The sequence below is a fragment of the Ochotona curzoniae genome, unplaced genomic scaffold (assembly GCF_017591425.1).
Source record: "Ochotona curzoniae isolate NIBS_2020 unplaced genomic scaffold, NIBS_Ocur_1.0 scaffold_461, whole genome shotgun sequence".
NCBI classification, from domain to species: Eukaryota; Metazoa; Chordata; class Mammalia; order Lagomorpha; family Ochotonidae; genus Ochotona; species Ochotona curzoniae.
Genome location: NW_024467120.1, coordinates 7,894,661 through 7,918,033, shown reverse-complemented (window position 1 = coordinate 7,918,033; position 23,373 = coordinate 7,894,661).

The following is a 23,373-nucleotide window of genomic DNA, read 5'->3' as shown; positions in this document are numbered from 1 at the left end:
ATTTTAATAATTCTATCTGCTGACCATGGAAAGACTTTTTTCATGTATTTATTTGCTAAGCAATGCTGTATCACAAGTGACTATACATTTATAATATAGTTGGTATTATAAGTCATCTGTAGACTTATATTATGCAAACCCCATGATATTTTATGTGAGGAACCTAAAAATTCATATATTTTTATACCTGTGAGTTCCTGCAACCAATCCTCCATACACACCAAAGGCAATTATACAACTAAAAGGTTCGTGAGGTTCAGAGAAGGAAGTTAAGGGAGTTAAGGTAGGTTATCAAGAAAGACTTTTTTAAAAAAGATTTTTAAAAAAGATTTATTTTTTCTCTGAGTAAATATTTTATCTTTATTTATTTTTTATTAATTACATTGCTTTATGTGACATAGTTTTATAGGTACAGGAATTCCCCCCTCCACAAACCCTCCCCCCATGGTGGGTTCCTCCACCTTGCTGCATTACCACAGATAAAGTTCAGTCGAGATTCTTTCATTTCTTTCATTTACCAAGCATAGAGTCCAGCATCTTATTGTCCAGATAAGTTCAACAGCTTCTTGGGGAGACCATCTCTGGTCTGAAGGTAGAGCTGGCAGAGTATCATCCCAAACAATTAAAAGCCCCAACAAAACATCAGCAACAATTTATAATGTTATAAAATTAATTGAGATAGTATTGAGTAACCAATATGTTAAAAAAAAGAAAAAAAATGCAAGTTCTTACATCCTGTGACTTTTTCATTGACATTTCAATTTTAGTTTATATACAACCGGGTTCTATACATCTTAAAATGGCTATAGATTACTGTTCAGCTGTCCCATGTCTATTTTCATTATAATATTTGGCATTTTATAGCATTGAAGCATAATTTTGCTGAATTTTTTTTTTCGGGTAGTCTAGACTGGCTTATAACTCTAACAAGACATTTGTCAACAGTTTGGGTTCCGAACAGTGTTAGGAGGGGTGTGCAGAGAAATCTTCAATGCCCTAGTGAAGAGTAACTAATCTTTGTGTCCTACCTCGTAAGGTATAAGTGAATCCACACTGTTTCCTGTCTGATTCTAAGCTTTCCTTGTTGTTGTCTGTCTATCCGTTCTAGATTTTTTTGTTTATTTGTTTGGTTATTTTTATTTGAAAGTCTGATATATGGAGAGGAGAAGAGACAGAAAGGAAGATCTTCCATCTGTTAATTTACTCCCCAAGCAGCCACAACGGCTGGAGCTGCGCCAATACGAAGCCAGGAACCCAGAACCTGTTCTGGGTCTCCCACTCAGGTGCAGGGTCTCAAGGCTTTGGGTTGCACTGCTTTCCCAGGCCACAAGCAGGGAGCTGGATTGTAACCGGTGCCCACATGGGATCCCAGTGTATGCAAAGTGTGGACTTTAACCATTAGGCTACTGTGCTGGGCCCAGGAAAGACTTCTTAATGCTCATGAAGTTTTTATGAGATTCTTAGAAAAATCAGGCATGGGAACTGAACGTGGAAGGTAGTTGGATGGCAGGCACTTTAACTTTTATTTTTATTATACATTTAAGAGAGAGATCTTATCTGTTGGCTCACTTCCCAGGTACTCACAGTGGTCAGGGCCAGGGCACTACAAAGCCAGGAGCCAGTTACTCAGTCTGGGTCTCCTACATGGTCTCCTGGTTGTCAGGGATCCATCCCCTGTGGTCTTTCATTCTGTATTAGCAGGAAGATGGAGCTGGGAGTTGACTCTTGGTACTCTGTTGTGGGAACTGAGTATCTCAATCAGTATCGTATCTGGTAGGCCAAATGTCCATCGCTCTGTGAGGTTTTTAGTAGATAAAATTTCCATCACTGGGCAGAAGAAAGCAGTGTTGGCTGGGAACAAAATGGGAAGATTCAGATCAGGATGAGGCTAAAACAGGAAATGAAAGACGTGTTTGACAGGCTGATTTTACTGACTTAAGGGTGAGGACTGGGATGATGTATAGTCTTGCAGCCTCAGGAAACATAGGGTCAAACCATGGAGGACTAACCCTCTGCCCTGCGGTCCGTGGGGGTGGCTCATTTCCATGCTCCACAGTTGAGCAGGTAACACCGAGAGCAGATTTTTGCCTTTGCTTGCGACTCTCAAGAGTGTTGATTCCTGTATGTCTTTTGTCTTTAGAATAAAGCTTCAGACATGTCAACCCACTCCTCCTGTCTCATTGGCAGACTGGAAGGCACAGCACCTTCCAGAACAAACACTGCATCATTCCTAGCTCGATCTGGGATTCCCTTTTCTCCCAAGGTATATTCCTGCATCTGAGATAACTGGGTCTGAACAAATTAAGAATGCTTGTGGGATCAAAGTGTAAGGAAAGGCAGTGGACACTGCATGGACAACCAATAATACGCACCATGGGAACCAGCCTGTGCAGTGACACAGGTTTGCAGCGATGTTGAGCTTGTCTAACACATGCAGAGATCTAGATCCAGGGGAAGCTGCCCAAGGGCCAGGCTGAGATGTCTGAAGCAAAAATGCCTTTGCACAGGAAAAGGATGCAATCAGAAACATGTTTTGGAGGCTTAGAAGAAAGACACTTGTGGGAGAGGAGAGATTGTACATTTATCTAAGAGTAGCATGACTTCTTGTCAAAAACAGGTAGAATTTTCCCTAGCTTTCCTTTCTCTTTGGGTTTTGTTAGTATCCCTTCTTTCATTCCTCTCTTTGGCATCGGATCAGTTCAGCTCAGCTTGAACAGCACATGGAGTACATTTGATTTAAGATAAGAACTGAGATGATATATGATAAATGGATAAACCACAGTTAAATAACAAATAGCCTCTCCTGCTACTCAGAGGGGTTTTGTACAATTGAAAGAAAGACAACATGATCATTTGGACCAGTGGTGAAGATGCTGCTAGGGGTGTCCACATACCATGTTGTGATGCCTGGTTCAAGTCCCATCTCTGTTTCCAATCCAGCTTCCTGCTAACACAGTGATGGCTTAAGTATTTGAGTCCCTGCCACCCATATGGGACACAAGTATTGAGTTCTAGGCTCCCAGCTTTGGCCTATACCGGATCCAAAGTATTGCTGGCATTTGAGGGACGAATTGGCAGATGGAAGATCCCTGTCTTTTCTGTCACACATTGTCCATTTCCATGCCCTAGGGGTGGTGTTTTGCCTCACCCACTGCATGGTGTACATAGTTCCCTAGCTGGATCCCCTGTCACTCTCTCCTCTTGCTCAGTTCCCTGCCTCCATATCTCCAGTCCTTACCTCCCTTTGGTCCTACCCCAGCCATTAGGACATTTCCAAGGAAGTCTGGAGGTCATTGCTCTTAACACAAAGGATCCGTCTCCTCCCATTCGTGTTCATGTGGGTTTTTTCCATACATTACCTTACTTGATCCAGACACACAGTGTCCTTGTTCCTATGTTCAGGAGGAAGTGAGATTATTGAAATTTATGTTTGTTTTTTTAAATATCTGAAATATATTTAGGAGTTGATTTTTACCACCAGACTGTAAGAGGGTACAAAATATCATAGGATGAGAGTTAGATTATAAAATATTAATGCTGTCCCATGACTGACAGGTGCTAGGCAGTTGGGCTCCACACTCCTGTCTGGGGCCTGGGAGACCAGCCCCTGCTCAGGACCAGCTGATAGAGGTCTCTGCTCTCATTGTCCCTTTTCTCTGGTTCCTCTACATCTTTCCTTCCCCTACCCCAGTCCTCCACCCTGCCCCAGCCAGATTCACTGTGAACTGAGCAAATGGCAGCCTTCAGAAGGGAAAAGAGAAGAGAGGCCAAGGCCAGGCTTACAGGTACTATCTTTTCTCCTTTGTCATTGCCTTAAGCAATTCTACAAACACCTGTTAGTAGCCCGAGAAGGCTTGTGGCAGGGCAGCTGAACCCTAAGGTCAGTGAGATAAATTCAGAAGAGGTCCTCCACCAGGTTTGTCCTCCGGATTAGCATATATGGGGACACCCTCAGCTGTTTGCCCAAGTTTCCTTCAACTTCTATGTCAGACAGGAAGCACTGCATGTGGGACTGCATGTCCACACCACCTGCTTTTTTGGAGTTTGGGGTGCACTTTCTCACCATCTGAGAAAGGTGGCTTTGTTGTGTTGGGAGACTGGACTGGACCAGAGGCATGCACAGTCTGCACGTGGAAGCCACAGGCAGAGCCCCAGTCCTGATCGTCCAGCACATGAAACGCTGATCTAGGATGGGAATTGCCACCGCTCTGCTCTTCCCCACACCCCGTCCCATCTCCCAAACCCTTTGTTGTGGCTCCATTCCAGGCAAACTAGGCTTTTTCAAGCAGAGTCAACCAATCTGCTCTCCTAGCATTCACTTGGGACATGCTGTCCTGGACTTGAAGCTTTCTGGGTGAGCCCTTTTCCCTAACTGCCCCCTAGAATGCCTTCTTAGTATTGAGCAAACATCGATTCTGCCGATGTCATGATTTTGTCAATATGAACTGAAAATGTGCTGGCTTGTTTTATCATCACTAACAGCTTTCTTAATTAACCCACTGGTAGAGTCAACAGCACAGTTCACTGTTCACTGTTGGCTCTGCAGCCACCGCAGAGCCAGGATGCTCTTGGAGAAGTACAGAACACTCGCCTGAGGTTGTTTTGTTTTCCAGTAAGAAGGGGGTTGGGGGGTGGGGAAATCAGGACCGCAGTGAATTTGACTTAATTGCTAAAACTTCCTTCGGATTGTTTTGCCCCCGAGTAACAGCCCTTCCTTAACTAATAGCTTTAATTATAGCCACCACTAGTTATAAAAGTGTACCTTTTTTCTTGACTCGGTTTGTTCCAGCAAATTCTAATTATGAAACCAAGGAACAGGAAGTCAGCTTTACAGGTTTCCATTAAAAAGGCTGAAGCTTATAGACTTACCAGCTGTATGAGAATTCTTCAACAAGTTTGTGGAAAATGGAATGAAAAGATTAAAAAAATTTTTTTTTCACATTAAAAATGGAAATCTGTGCATAGCTTTTTATAATACCCATTTCCAAGAACTTTTTGGGGGCCTTGCTGGCATTTCTGGCTTTTGGAACCAACCCATCATGGCTTCAAATCTACTGGACTCTGTTTTGGTAGTTTGCCTGACATGTATGCCGATAAAGAAGTGAAGTCAGCATTCAGTCCTCACAGAATTCATCTTTAGTGGGTGCTGAAGTTGAAGCTGTTGTCTTCCAGCTTTAAGATGAAATGTAAATTTTCCACTAAACCCAAATCTTTCATTTCAAAAAGTGGATCAGGATGGTACAGTTATGGTTTTAAAAATCAGCAGGCAGCTAAAAAATCCAACACACGCCTGTTCTCTGGCTCTCTACCCACCACATTTTCATGTGATTATGAAGAAAATAACATTTTCCTACACTTCAGGCTATTTTGTAAGATTCTTTTTTTGTTTGTTAATGGGATGGTGTATCTGTTAGGGAACAAGTGAGGTTTAGGGATGGTGAGAAACTGCTCCAGTGACCGACTGTGGCTGCATCGCTGCCAGGTGAGGACAGCCTCATGTCTGATGACACATCGGAGCAAGATTGTGCAAACAGCAGGGAAGCGTTTCTAGACTGTTTTGCCTTTGCTTGCATCACCCAGTGTATTCTCCTCATGTCCCCTTGCAAAGCTGCTCTTTTTCCTTCTTTGAAAAATCCCTCAGTTCCGCCCCCTCCTATGTGAAATGGTGTGGGGTGGCCATTCTCCCCCTAAGCCCTCCGTGGGCAGCCTGTGGTTGGCCTCATTCTTGCATCCCAGGGGACATGAGGAAGGAAGCACCTTTCACAGCATGTGGCCCCCATGTGTGGACTGGGGATGACTGGGTGGGCGGTGACCACTGCCCATCCTTGCTGTAATGAAGGTGGACAGCCCTACCCACAGACCACAAGAATTTCCCACAGACTCAGTTGCAATGTTTGATGCTGGCAGATGATTTCCAACCGGCGCCTGTGTGTGCCTGATGGGAGGCTGACCCACAAGTTTCACTTCTTGCAGTGAGGTTTTCTCACTCTCTTTCTCAGTGTTCAATTTTAATTCGTAAGTCATTAGTCATTTCTCTGTTCTAGAGATAGCAAGCTTTCTTAGAGGGCTCTTTGGGAAAGAGAACATTAACGTAAAATTAATGAGTGCATCTCGGAAGGGGTGATGTGGACTGCCTGTTTTAGTTCGTTTTCTGTAACTATAGTAAAATACCTGGGGCCAGGTACTTATAACGGAAAGAGGTTTTATTTAGTTCACAGCATGGTGCTGACTCTGGCTCATGGTGACACTACAGGTGTTGTGTAAGAGAGGGAGAGAGCGACCAAACAGTGAGACAGGGTACCAGAGATGGAGAAGGGCCAGCCTGCTCTTTCTACAATAGCCCTTTCCAGAGAACTAACTCAGGATTCCCTGGGGGCTGCCATAATCCCTTCTGAAAATAGAACCAGCAGGACCTAATGTTATCAGAAAAGCCCAGTGGTTCTTTCTTCAGCTTAATATAGAAATAAAAAGGTGGGAATCAGTTGCAAACAGAAAAGTTTAATTACAAAGGGACCAGGTGAGTGGGGACAGAAGTGGGAAAACACCTCCCGAGAGAAAGCCGGGAGCTGGGGTGCCTCTCGAAAGGAGAGAGGGAGAGAGCCCTAAGGTTTGAGGAAGAGCCTTAGGCTTTTAAGCCTTGCCTGACCCCTCCTTGTTGGGTGGGAACCTACAGGTAAGATGTTTCCCATTGGTGGTCTCTTAACCAGTTAGGAAATGGGTGGGCAATGCTTGTGTCACCCACTTGAAGGTGTGACCAAGACCTCAGCAGACCTGGATGGTCTTACCTTATAAACAGAAAACAGCAAGACCTAATAACATCCATTCCTTAAACAGCTGGCCACCTCTTCACAGCACCACACTGAAGCCTCCAAAGATGAATGCCTGGAGGAGAAACCACCCCCATACCATAGTGCAGACAAGGTATGCTGGTGGGAACACACCACGATGGGGAGGGGTCGGGGGATCAGGAGAGGCAAACTTGGTTCCACTGGGAAAAGCTGGGGAGGTGGTTCTGGTGTAGGTATAGTGCAGCCTGCAAAGTCCTCTGGGCCCATGCGTGGAACTGAGTGGGTGTGCTGAAACTGCTAAGCCCAGTGATGCAAGCACAGAGCTGTCAGTCACAGGAGATCTTTGAAATGCCTTTAGGTGCAAAGCCCCAGACCTGCAGTGGCACGATGATGGTGGCAATGGGTCTGCATTAGGGCGCTGCTAAAGGTGGGGCAGCCACCAGTAGGATGGTCACACGGTGGCAGTTTCCTCTCTGAGAAGTAGCAACCTGGATAGCTGATAGGGATTGAGGAGGATTGCATATCCACGCATCCCTGGGGGCTCAGGTCAAGTGTAATCTGAGAAACAAAAGACGAGGCTTCATTGGCACCCAGTATAGAACTCCAGCTCAGAGACCACAGAGATCATTTAGTTCTCACTTTGCAGGGGAGAAGTCATCCGTCCAGACCAGTTTATCCCCATTACAAAGCAAGTCATGAGAAGCACGTGGTGCTGGCAACCAAGCCATTATCTTTCTGTCAAAACCTGAATTCCCTGGCATGGGTGTTTGACACACAGTGTCACCTGTGAGACCTCCACCCCATATAAGAATGCGTGGGTTCAGTCCTTATTCCAGATTCCCACTAATGCACATCCTGAGGAACAGCAGGTGTTGGCTCATGTAATTGGGTCCCTGGCACTCACACGGAAGACCTGTAATTGCATTTTAGCTCCAGTGACAGATTGGCCCTTGACTGTTGTGGGTATTTGGGGGGTGAACCAGCAGATACGAAATCTTTTCTCTCTTAGTCTCACTGACTTCTAAGTAAATGAGAAATAAATAACCTCCTTCTCCTTCTAAATGAATTTTTTTTAAAAGTCTATGGTTTTGGCGAAGGGATACAACTTCTTCCTTTGGAGTTTTGAGATTAAATGAATTTCCCTGTTTATTTAATGAGATATATGTTACCAGATTTCCTTCAATCACTAGGAAATCCTAGTAGTTTCTTGGTAAAATGACATCAGTAATGAATCTCTTTACTTCTGACCCTAATCCCGAATCTCTCTCCCAGGCGCTGGTCCTCTGTGTCCACCATTGATGCTACCCCTTTCCCTGGATGGTCCATGACCACTGCCCAAACAGCCTGGTCAGAAGCTAATGGCTCTCCTTGGCTCCACCCAACCAAACCCCTCTTCAGAAATGACCTTCTGGAACTCCTCCTCCCCTTTCTCTCTGGTGCCACCTGCCAGCCTTTTCTCTCCATCACACGAAGTCCTATTTTTCCTGGCTCGGTAGATGCAATTTTCTCTCCTCTTTTTCAAACCCTGCCATGGCTGAAGTACTTTAGGCATGTCTTATCTTTGATTTGGACTGCGAGAGTGTCCTGATTGGTTCTTGGGTTGTTCTCCCATTGCAGGTTCAGAACGTATACCTGTGATCTTGTTACTCGTCAACACAGCTGTCTACGCTGCCAAAGTAACCTCCGTATCCCTACATATGCAACGAGGGCCTCACAGCCACTCACTCCTGTCTCAGGCTTGCCTCTTCCCCTTCTCCCTTCCTGCCTGGCCTCTAGGTGCCAGCCAGACCCAGCTCTCAGAGATCTATTTCATGCCCCCCACTCTGCCCTTGTGAGTTCCCTGCCCTAGGAATGTCCCTGTGTTAGTCTGGTGGCCACTGACAGCTTTGAGTGTCTCTTCTCCGACAAGCTCTTCCTAACGTCTCCATTGCCTGGGAGAGTTCCACCTGAACTCCATGTAAATTTCTACCCTGACACTGCGAACATTTCAGGGCAGCTACTTGTTTCATGTCTGTCCTTGCTTTGTGACACTGAGGACAACTTGATGCCTTCTAAGCATATCATATTTATCCTTGGTTTCCTAGTAGCAAGCACAGCACCTGTCATATAATAGGTATTGGATAAGCATCTGTGAAGGAAGGCAGGAAGGAAGGAAAGAAAGGATGGAGAAAGGGCAACAGAGAGGGAGGAATGACTGAGTGGAGACAGAGGAGATAATGTCCCAACATACAAGGATATTTCAAGAAGTTTATGAAAAAAACAATTAAAAGATAAACTCATTTTAAGATAAACTTTTTTGGCACAAAAGTTATTGGAAATCCAGGGAGTTTTTTCAGAATATAAAGGTCCAGTGAACTTTTTGAAAACCTTTCCTATGATTGTTCCTTTTTATTTTTTACAAAAAGGCATATTGGTTACACTTGTCACTATTTCTTTATAACACTTTCTATAGTACTTATTCCTATAATAATAGGTAAAACTAATTACCAGAGGCAGTCAGGACTTTGATTAGCAGTGTTAAATAACAGAAATACTCATTGTCATGTTTTACATGACATGACCATTAGTTAGATGTTCACAAAATTCTGTTGTGTCTAGAATGAACAGTGGCAATGTTTGGGATGTCCAGTGTTGTGGGGTGTGAGAAAGATCACACCAGACAGGTCCAGAATGTATTAAGCAGTCTTTATTAAGCAAGCTTGGTGATTGCAGGGCCCACTAGAAATTAGCAAATGAAGTCATTGTGGCAATCCAGTCTGAATCGAAATCCTGAAAGGAACAAATGGTTGTTACTATGAAATCTATCCATTAAATTGAAAACCTATGTTCCAGCTTCCCCAGCAATATAAATTATCCTAAGATGTGTGCAACGAACAATCTGGACACACTTACAAAGCTGTAAACATCTACCTTTCCCTGGCTTCTCTGCCCATACTGCATTATTGTTAGGCCTCACCTCTCCCTGAACTCTTGAAAGCACACATATTAGAGATACAAAACATCTTAGCATTTGCGCTTCACTGACTCACACATGTAATGAACAGAGGGTGAGGAATACAGATACACAGAGGCCATGTTCAGGGGCTACTTGTCCTCAAAGTCTGTCCATGGCAAGCCAGAGAGCAAGCAGGTACTCAGAAGGCCAAGAGTCGGAATGCGAGTGTGATGGAACCATGCAGTCAATACAGAGAGCCCTTCACCATCACGGACCTTTATGAGGGCTTGAGAGAGGAGTGGTTATGCAACTGGCTGTGATTCCTGGCCAGACTCCATATCAATGGCCCTCTCTATTCTCACCTTTGCTATTCCTGTTCTACACTCAGCATCTTCTCCAACATTTAGCTCTGAAACGCTCATGAGCACCTTCTCTGCTCGATGTACTAAGTCCCTGTGCACAGAAAGGCAAATACAGCGTGTCATACACTCAGGAGGTTTATGGAGAAGTTGGGAGATAGATGGGCCAAGGCACCAGAAAGTGTGATGAGAGCAGAGGGAAGCAGACACAGACAGGGCAATTAATGGTGGGAGGATGGCAATCATGGAAGGCTTCTGGGATAAGCTATCTCGAGGGCAGTCACAAAGGAGGAAAATCAGAGAAAGCAGAGTGGTGCTCCAAGAAAAGTGATGCAGATAAGCAAAGGCCAACATGGAAAACTGTAGAGGTGAAGTTTAAGATAGGATTGAAAGGAAGCCCACAGTGATGTGGGGGGCGGGGTGGAGGAAGAGGTCACGCCATGGAGGACTTCATGGGGACTCCAAAACATTCATGAAAAAAGGTTTATTTTGGCTTAGAAATATTTTTTTTTCTTTTTAAAGATGTATTTATTTTTATTGCAAAGTCAGATTTATAGAGAGAAGGAAAGACAAAGATCATCCATCCACAAGTGGTCACAACAGCTGGAGCTGAGCTGATCCGAAGCAAGGAGATAAGAGGTTGTTCAGGTTTCCCACACTGGTGCAGGGTTCCAAGGGTTTGAGGCTGTCTTCCACTGCTTTCCCAGGCCATAAGCAGGGAAGGAGGAAGAGGGGGAGGGAGGGAGGGAGGGAGGGAGGGAGAGAGAGAGAGAGATACCAAGATAGAGATCATCTCCCCATGGTTCACTCCCCAAGTGGTCTTTGTGTGTGTAGGAGCCCAAGTACCCCTCTGTGTCTTCTGCTGCCTTTCTGTGTACACAGAAAAGCTGGGTGGATTCTTTCCTCAGCTTAATATACAAATCATAAGCTGGGAGTCAGTTGCAGACAGAGAAGTTTCATTTGTGAAGTGTACAGCCGAGCAGAGAAAGAAGAGAGAAGCACCCTCCAAGAAACAGCCGAGAGGTGGGGTGCTTCTTGAAATAGGCAGGGACACCTCAAAAAATTCTAAATCTGTGAATACGTAGAATCATCAGAAATTTCATGGAATATGTGTATTGTGAAAAAAAAATGCATGAAATTTTTTTTTTTGGCACCAAAACAAATGTATCTGTCCATTTCGTTTGCCTTGAGCTTTTTTATGAATAGGTTGTCGTGTGTTGGATGTGCTATGTTGTGGCGGATGTTAGATAAGCAGAATGGCACCCAGGCTAATAGGAAGCCCTGCAGGATTGTCCATAGTGGGGTGTTTTCAGTCAGTGGTGTGTACAGGAGAACAGCGGCTGGAAGGCACAGGCTGGAGAGGAGGAGGCCCATGAGGAGGTTATCAGCCTGGCCCAGGTGCACTAAGATCGCTTGAGCCCCAAGTGGGGAAGTAGTGGGAGAGGCGGGGATAAAGGGAGGGAGCAAAGCGGTTGTTAGGAGACTCTGAGTTTCCATAGAGGTTCACCTTTGCTCTTTGTCCCGGGTATTGTCACAGCCTGAAGAGGCTTAGCTGATAGGTGCGTGATAAATGGTCCCTTGGCATACCTCCCCCCCAGCTCACCACCTTCTGATATGATGAGATTGTGCCCCATCAGATTGGCCGTGGGGGTCCAGACAATCCTTCATCTCCCTTCAAAAGTGACAGGAGTAATGCAAAGGCCCCTAATATTTTTTCCGTGTCAGCAGACATCTTTGACAGCGTAAATTATTAATCTTTCTGGGCTTCCTTATAAAATATTTTTCATTTATCAAGACGATCTTATTCAGAGTTTCAAAAGAGTCTTTAGCTAGAATGGCCTTTCTCCTTTTTACTGGATAGCTGAAGTACATTAAAAGCAAATAGACAAAAGAAGAAGAAGAAGAAGAAAAAACTAAAACTAAACACACATGACCAGTGGCTAACAATGTCAGGCATGGCTGTCCAATTTTATCAATGAAAAATGAGGCCAAACTGCTAAAGTCACTGGGATTTGAAATCCCCACTCCCCAAACAAATCTATGCTCACACTGGTGTTCCGGGATTGGGCCCAGCAGACAGTTTGAATTCAGGACTCATGATGCAGATACACTGGCTCCGTTCCCAGCAGGCAGATCACCAGGAGAATCCGTATCTCAGTAGCTTGGGATTGGGATAGCAAATCTTGTCCTTAATGGAAATAAACACGAGAACCACGAGACATCCGGTATCATGCAGAGACTGATAGGGAGGAAGTATTTGGCCTCCTTGCAGAAATGTGCCCGTTATTCTTGAATTTTGGGACTAGTACAAACTGCATGTAAAAAAGAAAAAATCCTCAGAATGAGATTGAGGCTGCTCAGGGAGATTGTCATAAGTAAGATATTAGAGAGTCCCCACCCCATCAGCAGCTTCCTGAGTAACTGATCGCTCTAGGTATGGGTTTGTGTAGTCCTGTGTTGTTTAGGAAGTAAAGGAGCCCAGAGAGCAGCCGGGGCTCAGAAGTGACACATTCCCGGAGACACCCCTCACCACACCACCCCAAACCTCCAGCAAGACCATTTAAAAAAGTCCAGGCAAAACAAATTAGTCCCTGCCAAGTGGTACAGTTCTTGTTTGTGCCAAAGGAAAAACATTAAAACCACAGTGGATTCCTATCAGCTCCTGCTAGGGGACATGCATTTGCAGGTATACCTGGAGGGGAGTTCCACATTTAGCTTGTTCTCCCTCAAAAATAACGAATGAGAGCAACTGTATTTAGAAATGGGCTTTTCCTCTGGGAGAGCCCATGCCTGCCTTGTCCTAGGGCACTCGAATTTTTCATTTCTAGACAAGCTTTTTCTTGGGCATTTTTTGGTCTAGCACTTCCAGGTGTCCAAGAAGAAAGAAAAAAAAAAGTCTGTAGATGGAAGGGAGTGTCTCAAAGACCTAATTGCAACTCTGACAAGCTTCAGATCAAAGGAGACTCTCCTAGCTTCTTTGATCTCCTGATAACCACATTTAGCACGTCCCTGGGCTGTGCCTGGGGCAGGCAGCCCTCCCTGCAACTCCCTCTTAAATAATTCAGCTGCTAAGCATTTCCAAAAGAGTGAAAATAAGCAAATTCTTGAAGACTCAACTCCTTTAGGAAAGCCTTCTTAACATATAAGTTTGAAAGATAAAAATCAACATAGAATCCCCAAGAGGGGTGATGGTGGTGTGGTGTCAAGATTCTCCAGCCCTGTTGGACTTGAAGTTGTGCAGTGAATGCTCAGGATAGGGTATCGGCTACAGCTGTAGCAGCCGAGATACCCAGGTGGGGATAAGCAGGACAGTTGGCTTCCTGTGCCTTTGCCTTCATCTCTCCTTCCTTCCTCCCCTCCTTCCACATTGCCAGGATAATTCAGTGAGATTTCATCCCGCGTCTCCCAGAGTCCTTCCAGTGCTGGGTTACCCCATCAGCTGTGCACAGCCTGTTCTACTCAGGAGTGACCTTCGTGAAAACAGCAGCAAAGGAGAGGAAAGCTGTGCTGTGAAACAGTGAGTGAATAAGAGCACAGGACGTCGGGTAACGTTGAATTTCAGACAAGTCACAATAGTGTTTTAGCAGGAGTCTGTCCTAAATGAACCAATATACCCAAAACATCATCATTCATTGTTTGTATGACATTCAGATGTAACTCAGTGTCCTGTATTTTATCCAGAAACTCCACCAGGGTGTCTTTATTACCCACCTTGCTGGAATGCCAAGGTGTTGTCCAATTTCCGAACACCACAAAGACTCAGCTTCATCCTCACACCTCCTTGAGAATCGGGTCTTTTCTAGGTGGTGGCAAAGCCTTGGAGGTAGCATTTGTTGAACATCTGCTTGCTTGAGTTCCTTCTGAGCTTCATAATACCACCTCCCTGCCTCCCAGGGAGGAGTGCTAGATTATTCTTAGTTCCCTTGTATATTTGATGGAACTGAGGCCTGGAAAGCAGGTGGCCAGTGTATGGGGACGGATTCTAGCCCAGGCATCCCAAACACCAAGGGAATGATCCAGCCGGTACCTGCTGCCTGCTGCCGGCTCTTTCTCTCTCCCCAGTGGAGCAGGGCAAACCTGAGGCAGAGGGACTTGTTCCAACATCAACAAGCTCCTGCCATTCCAGATAGATCTTTCCACATTAATCATAAGCTTCAGATCTTATCCTCTGGAACCCTGTGTCCCACCATGAGCAGCAGAGGCCTGTGGGAAATTTAACCTGAGAAAGAAAAATAGATCTGAATGAGGGGCTTAGGAATGGACACACACTGAAGGGAGTCAGGAAGAGTTTTCCTGCTGCAAGTGAGCACATGAAATGCATTCATGTGCACTCAGTGTGAAGTAAGACACCAGTATGTCAAGAAATCTTGGCTTCCTTGTTCTGAAGGGCTGTGGTTCTCAGCTTGGAGTTGCTTCCAAACCTCCTGGAGGGCTTGTTTAAACACAATTTGCTGTGTGGCAGTTGTGGTGTAGCAAGCTAAGCTGCTGCTTGGGACACATCCCATTTTGGAATGCCAAGGATCAAATCCTGCCTCCACTTCCAATTCAACTTCCTGCTAATGTGCCTGCAAGGCCCAAATATGGTGGCTTCAAGACTTCATTTCCTAGCCATCCCCCACCACCAAGGAGAGCCAGATGGAGTTCCTAGCTCTTGGCTCCAGGGGTCACCAGAGGACGAAGGGAAGAAGCTAAGTCCATACAGAGACAGGAAATGATAGGGCAAGTTCAAGGGCTACAAGAAGTTTTCATGGCTGATTTGGTGATGGATGGGGTTAAGGGAGATTTAGGGGATCTCAACAGACAGGTCAGGCTGCCTTCCTTGACTTCAAAGGTGGAGATGAGGCATTGGGTGGCTGTGTAATTGTGGGATACCATGATTAACCCCATAATTTTGTCAAGTTGAGTAGAGAGGTTAGTGTCTTATGTTCAGGCTACTAGGACAAAATACAGTGAGCTGAATTAAAAAGCAGCTGTTAAAAAGCAGAAATAAAAGCAGTAGAAATGAAGAGATACTAATCTGTTTCTCACAGTTCTGGAAGCTAGTAAATCAAGCATGAAGACAGATGTAGTGTCTGGTAGAGGCCATGTTCTTAGCTTATCACAGCATCTCCTTGCTGTCTTTTCACATAGTGGAAAGAGAGCTCTCGGGTGTCCGCTAGTAGGACACTAGTCCCAACTGTGAGGACTCTGACCTTCCTCCTCTCACGCTGTGGGGGTAGGATTTCAACATATGAATTTGGGGAGGGTACAGGCCATGGTATCCAGGAGTACCCAACATGGGGGGCAACGAAGGTGTAGGGGAGCATGAGGGCTCTCCAGGCTGAAAGCAGAAGCAATACTGAGCTGAAAACATTTGTTTCACTCCCACTCCCATCTACCACTAAAGAAGACTATATGCGTGGCAGAGTAAGATGCAAATGTTTGTTTTTTCCCCTCTCTATATGTGTTTACTTTGGTTCATTTGTTGTCAGTTTATTTGAAAGGCAGAGAGAGAGAGAAAAGAGATTCCTGCTGGTTCACTCTTCCAGTTCCTGCAATAAACAGGCACTGCCATCAGAAGGCCAAACTTGCAGCGAGGCTCCCAGGCAACAGGTGGGGACTTAGGTCCTTGAGCGATGTGTCAGCTGTTGCCTGGTAGGCTGTGCACTAGCAGGAAGCAGGGTCAACAATGGAAGAGGAGAGACTCACCCAGGGACTCCGACATGCGATGCAGGCATCAAAACACCTGCCCCTTGCTGTGTGTTCTGACCACAGTATCTGCCCTAAAGTGTTCTGCTCCTGGGATTTTTTTTTAAAGATTTATTTGTTTTATTGGAAAGTGAGATATACAGAGAGGAGGAGAGACAGAGAGGAAGATCTTCCGTCCGATGATTCACTCCCTAAGTGAGCGCAACAGTCAATGCTATGGCGATCCAAAGCCAGGATCCAGGAACTTCTTCCAGGTATCCCACGCGAGTATAGGGTCCCAAAGCTTTGGGCCGTCCTCGACTGCTTTCCCAGGCCACAAGCAAGGAGCTGGATGGGAAGTGGAGCTGCCGGGATTAGAACTGGCGCCCCTATGGGATCCCTGCACATTCAAGGTGAGGACTTTAGCCGCTAGGCCACACCGCAGTGCCCTGATCCTGGGATTTTTAAGGACTACTTTCATTTGTAATCAGATATGCAATTGTACCCTGCTGCCCATTCCCAGATGTCTGTTTATTTGTGCAAAATCATTTAGTAGCTTCCTGACTGGAGAGGAAGGCAGACAACTGGAATTCACCATGGCACATGGTACAGTCGGGGTGTGTGACAAGACCAGTGTGACCAGAGAGGAAGGAGGAAAACACCCAAACCCTCTTGAAGAAAGTTATCTTGTGAACCTGAACAGAAAGCACTGACTTACTCCGTAGTTGAAAAACCACCTCCATGATGATCATGCATTTTGTTTCCTCTTTGTTAAGGCCTGATCAAACAATCTCAGTACAGACACTGGATAAAATATTTCGGTGACTGAGAAAATGAAGCTGTTGTAACATATTAATCTCACTTAAGTATCAAAACTCTAAAGTAAGTAGAACTGTCTCCATAATCTGTTTTCCAAATGCAAATATTTTATTTTATTTAAAGATATTTTTTACTTATACTAAGCGAAGGCAAGACTGTGTTACCCCAACCACCAGGAACACATGCTTAGCCTTAAAGAGATAATTTGACTTCACCTTGGGGAGTAAGTTCATGCAAAGAGCTTATAATGGAGTGATTTCAGTGAAAACATAGATGAAAATATGTCCATGTTCGGGAGTGGGAATTTAGAAGATAAAAAAATGTTTTCATAAGTCACTCCTCCTCGTGTACTGAGAATCTGTAGTGACACGATAAATCATTTGAATCTCTTTAAATTAGGCAAGTTTGATAAATCATCCCTCCAGTGATTTGATGCCAGGTGCTTGGGGTAGAAGTGATAGAAGTTGTCCCAAAGGAGAGCAAAAACACCCTTCTCAGGGCCTCCTGTGGCCACAAGGTCAACCTGGATGGTAGCTTCCCTTGAACTCCAAAAATGACCTTGGATAACTCGTGCAAAGCACTGTCACTCTCTGCGGTGTCCACCACTCAACTGCTGTTTGTCTTTGGGACCTGCCAGCAGCTCCATCCATCAACAGACCGGGCGTGCCCTTGATCCTTCTCATCCCGATGTCCTGACCTCACAGTGGGGAAAACCCAAACCCTCTCAGCCAGAGGAATCTCCAAAATGAAATCAAAGGCAAATTAACTGGGAGAAAGCTAGAGGAAAGAAATTAAGCGGCATGATTCATGATCCTCCTTTTGGCTCTCGGTGGCACGGGTTCACGGCTGGTTTTGTTCTCTGGGTTCAAGATCAGCCCTCATGGTGTGCAGCCCAGTGAAGGCAGCCTCGGGTGTGTCCACCTGACCCCAGCGCTTGGAGACCACCCAGCTGGGGAGGCTGGCAGGCAGAATCCTAGTGTCAATCGAGACCAAAACCAGGAGGACCTGTTGTCTACACCTCTCCTTTTGCCTCCTTAGGAGTGCTGTAATTGCTAGCATCATTATTAACCTCTTGGAAAAGGTGTGTGTGTGTGTGTGTGTGTGTGTGTGTGTGTGTGTGTGTGTGTGTGTGAAGAGAGAGACCATAAACATCTGTGACATCAAATTTGCAGATGCAAAAAAAGAAATGTGAGTGACTGACATACCAAGGAGCTGTCAATCCTGGGGGAATTACAAAATAAACAGGCTCATCATTACTATCACTGCCTGCTGCCATACCACCTCTCACTTAATTCACCTGGGCCTTTCCACTGCCTGGCTATTTTCTGTTTTCACATATTTCCACTCTTTGGACTGCCTACACACCCCTGTTTTAAAATGTCTCATACATGGAACCACTCCTATTTCTCCTCTTGGGTCCATCTCTGTCCTCTACACCCATCAGAAATCGCCTGCCTGGAGGAGCAGGTGGTGTTCTGGTTCAGTTATTTGCACTCAGGTGAGGACGGTGTCAGTAAGAGCAGCAGGGCAACCACTGGCTCATCCATTGTCCTCTTTGTAGCTGTAATTCCGGGACCAACTTGCTTTCTCAACCAATTTGTTCTCTTGGCTGGCCATGAGTCACCGTGTTGGCCAAGGAGACATAAGCGCAAATCGGCTAGGGGTATCCTTGAAAGTGTTTGCTTGATGGAAGGGGCCCACACACCTGGAATGTTTCTCTGTTCTCTTCTTGGGAGGCAGCACCACAGCTGCAGGTTGCAACCAGGCTGCTGGTGCCAGGAGGCAGCCAGGAAGAGTAAAAGAGTATGGGATGGTCCTGTTTCCAGCTTGACCCATGTGCAACCCAGGATCCCTCTGGGCATCCTCTTTTGGCAGCATCCTTCATCCCCTTGCGTCCTTCTATGACCCTCTGTCCTGGTGACCTGGATCCAGCTGCTTCCTGACGTTGTCCACCGCTGAGGTGGTTTTGTTCTGTTAGTTGTGGCGAGATTGTAGGAGAGGTGGTCCACCATCTTCAGCGGCTGACTCAGCAGGGTCAGCTAGAGGAACAACACTGAAGAAGAGATCTTTAGAACTGGCTCATCTGGCCTAGCTGGCATTTCATTCCTGTGGATGCGCAGCTAACCTTTGCCCCCTTCTTCCTGGCTCCTGGCAGCCAGGACTTTTCTCTCTGCTCCTGTGAGAGTGACTGCTGGAGACCCTGCCCCAGCCCCGTGAGATGGGGTCGGTGCCATGCTTGTCCTGCTGTGCTGGCTTAGCTCCCTGGCCATGTGGCGGTTTTTGATTCTTTCTGAAGTCTAGCGAGTATCCCCAGCACATCTGAGGTCTTAACCTCAAGTTTTCATCTTTACTTAGGCCTTGCCTGGAGTCAGTCTACATTCACCCTTTCCCACAGGCGCCGAAAAATGGAAACTGTTGGAATTCAGTAACTTTTCCCGGCACTTCAATCAAAGGGAACTTGAAGAAATCCCATTGTAAGTTCACTAAGTGAGATCTGCCTTGCCCTTACCGGTTCTTTCCTCATTGTTACTGAGCTTACAGTCAGAGACGAACTCAATCCCTTTGCCAACTCCACTGGAATAACTGTTGCTGGGTGACTGAAGTCCTTTTACCTCAAATTCTTTCCTTGTGAAATAAAATAATTTGACATTTTTAAAAAAACATTTATTTTTATTAGAAAGCCAGATATACAGAGAGGAGGAGAGATAGTGAAGAAGATCTTCCATCAGTTGATTCGCTTCTCAAGCAGCTGCAACAGCTGGAGCTAAGTCAATCAGAAGCCAGGAGCTTCTTCCATGGTCTTGGGACCTTGGGTGCAGGGTCCCAAGGTTTTGGGTCGTCCTCAACTGATTTCCCAGACCACAAGTAGGGAGCTGGATGGGAAGTGGGGCCGCCAGGATTAGAACCAGAACCCATATAGGACCCTCACATATGCAAGGTGAGAACTTTAGCCACTAGGCTACTGTGCTGGGCCCAATTTGACATTTCTTTACCAGTATAATAAAATAAGTGCAAATGAACATATCTGCACATAGTAAGTATTTGGTAAATATTAGCTATCATTTTTTGACAAGGTATATGCCAGTACACAAAGAACGACACCTCTGCCACCTTAAGGCCACTTTTCTAGATACGATCTATAGTTCATTCACTGGGCTAGGCATCCGCTTGTCTGCAAAACTGCTTTTTATTCTTGAAAAGAGAAGAGCCATTGGCACACAGACTGAATTTGCTGGAACAAGCTGGCATAGAATCAGAACACTGCAGGCAGACCCAGGCTGTCGAGGGCAGTCAGACGGGGAAGAAACTGATGGGAAAAGTGGAAGCAATGGGGATGAAGACACATCAGCCCCAGACCTGATCCTAATTATTGCCTTTTCTTCTCTGTTGCTATGTTCACTCCCTTTGGTTTAAAAATATAGTGTCCTGTTTTAGCTCTAATTACGCCTTTTATTTTCCTATTTCTAAGATTGCGTAACCTGTCCGGGACAAACTGTGATCAGAGGTGCTTGACGTGTGTTGTGGAGGGAAGGGAAGGCAGGCCTAGAGGCCAGCCCCAGTAGTATGCGTAGCGTGAGAATTTGTTTGCCGAAGGTTTGGGGATTGTTCTCCTAGGCAAGGAAAACCAACTCAAAAGAAAACAAACAAGCTTGTATTGTGGGGGGAGTATTTCCCAGAAAAGATGCAGGTATGGTTAGGAAGCGGGGATTCGGTTTTGTTTTTGGAGCTGCAGCGGGTGGCGAAAGGTCAGTGCTGTGTTGTAACCCACTCTGGTGCCTCTCAGCCCGAGTCCTGACCACAGGCCTCTGAAGGCTGTGCACTTGGCAGCCCCAGGATGAAACTGAAGGCTGTGCAGTTGGCAGCCCCAGGATGAAACTGCATTTTCTAGATGTTTTTTTTTTTTTTCCCCCTGGTACCTTGACACGTTGATGCTAGGTTTGGGAATGTTGTGGGAAAACTCTGCTGGATGAAACTGCAGAATTATTTTCCTGTGAGAAAGCTGCATAGACCGTTTCCCTTTTGAAAAGCCAGTGAGGCCCCCAAGACGAGGCTAGGGTGGAGGGGGAGTAAAGGTAAGGGTCAGGATTCCTCCATCTCCTCCCCTCTTTTTCTCTTCCTCCCCATTGCCCCTCTTGGAATTCTTTCCCATGTTATCATAGTACGATAGTGCTTTAGGTACAGTTACAAATTTAACTTTCTGTTATTGAAGTGTATCATGGCATTGTAGGTATCGGCAAAGATAGACCACCTAGTATCATACTGTAAGATCTATTTAACAATTTCATCGGAAGTCCTCCTTTCACTCAGCATTAGAGATGTATACTGCAACGTATTTTCACTCCCAGTATGCTAGTCTTTGTTATACATTTCATCTATATGATACATTTCATTTGTAAGAATATATGTAGAAACTTGATTATTTATAAATCTATTTTGTACTTTTCATGAAAGCTGTCTTAAGTCATAGAGACTTTTGGGGACTGGCTTATTTCACCAAGCATGACGGTTTCCAGTTGGGACCACTTTGTTAAAAATGCTAGGATCTCAGTCGTTTTTATGGCTGTGTAGTATTCTGTGGAGTAGATGTACCCCAATTTTTTTTATCCATTCCTCTTTTGATGGCATCTGGGTTGATTCCATGTCTTCACTATTGTGGATCATGCTACTATGTAGTAACTAAATAATTTTTTTTTAAAAATTGTTTTTATTGGAAAGTAAAGATATGGAGAGAACTAGAACTCCCATCCATTGATCCACTCTCCCAAATGCTACATAGGCTAGCTTGAGGCTAGGGGACTGGAACTCAAAGCAAGTCTCTCCCAGGGTGGCAGGGACCCACATACTTTAGCCATCACCTGTTGTCTCCCAGGGTGGGCATTAGCGGGAAGCTGGAGTAAGGAGCCAATCTTGGACTCATACCCAGTCATTCCATATATGGGCATTCCTGTGTCCTAACCACTGTGCCAAATGCCTGAACTAAAAGCAGGAACACTTACCCATGTGTGAGTGTGGGTTGCTAAGAAATCCACCACCACTACACTCTGCGTAGACTGCATCAAGCACACTTTATCAGTACCAGCAGGAGTCTGTGTCTCCTGGATGGAATGCCTCGCCTTGGCCCATGATTGGGGTCTGCATCTTCCTGCATTCGAAGCCTAGAGCAGAACTGGCCACCTGCATATACTCAATGAAGCTTTCAAATGATGGAATCGCACAGCAGTCAGTACCATTAGGGAAGGACATGCTGCTTAATGCAGGTTCCAGTCTCAAACTGGATTAACAGTCCTAACTTCATTCAGCTCATTTCTAATTAGTTCTGGCATTAAAGACTTAATCCAGCCTCCGCTAAGAAGTCAGCACTTGACTAAGCTGAGACGCCACCTCCTCTGCTGTGGATTGAATTGCCTGCATTTCCACTCACAGCTCATATGGTGAGATTGTAACCTGCACGACCTGAGACTGTGACCCATTCAGGAGATAGTCTTGGCAGAGGTGAAGACATCAAAGCAAGGTCATGAGGCCGGGCCCTGCGTAATCGGGCTGGTGTCCTTATTAAAGGGAGAAAAGTGGACACAGACACATGTACCCAGGGAGCAGGTGCATGTCAGATGAAGGTAGAAGCAGAGATGGGTGTGGTGCTTCTGTAAGAAAAGAAGACCAGAGATGGGCAGCTAGGGAAGATGGTGCAGCAGGTGCCCCACCCACCCCACCCCCCATCCCTCAGAAGAACTGACTCCATAATCCAAGAATCGGGTGTCCAGCTGCCAGAGCTGTCAGACAAGGCATTTCTGTTGCTTTAGCCACCCCAGTATGTGGAATTGGTTATTACAACTGGAGAAAATGAATCCATGTCTGGGGTTGAGGGCCCTATGCTCAAGAAACAGGACACTACAATCCTGAGCAGGAGAATAACGGTACTCACTGAAATTGGGGGCAGCTTTCCACAGCCCTCATGATCAGCAGCATGTTCCCAGAGTGGCATGCAAGGTTCTTACAGTAATGAATAGAATTGCAATGCTTATGGTTAAAAAGCAAAATGCATTGTTTTTAGTCACTCCCATCTGCCTTGTGCTGTTAACTTATTTCCCACACATCCATGGTGTGAGGAAGATGAGAATGATCCTTTGAAACTCTGAGTACTACAAACCCATCTTATAGTACCCTTGACTTCACAGTATTGTGTGCTGCCACCACCCCACGGGCAGTACACATCTAAGTGAAAGAAGAACAAGAATTCCTGGAACCCGGATGTCAACATGTCCTGTGCCATTCAACAGTGATGCTGCGTTAAACGTGAACATCTTCACTGCTCTAAATCCCTGGGGCTCCATGGGAGCCCGAAATGTTCCCAAGTATTGATAGATCCCTTTGGGGACCATGACTGATATTGCCAGAATTAAAAAAACAGTCTAGCAGATCCCAGATGAAACTATCTCTCCATTTCCATAAGGATATTGGCTTTGGAAAGCTTCGTGCCTGGGACTACATGCTCTGTGGGCCTTAAAACACCTGCTGATACCGGAAAACTAACCAAGCAAGCTGACTCAATATTATCCAGCAGTTTTTCTGAACTCACTTTGCAAAAATCATCCATGGAACTGATTATTAATATGTGAGCCAGTCATGAAAACAAGTTTCTCCTTGAGAATCTGTGATCAGATGGGCTGGTACTTCATCCCCCTCCCCCAGGCGTTGCCCCAGCACCACTGGTACCACCGCCACCACCATCCCCAATATTTACATCTTCAGCAGAACTCCACCCCAAAACACTTCCTTGTACTAGTGAGCCTATGCATTTTTATAA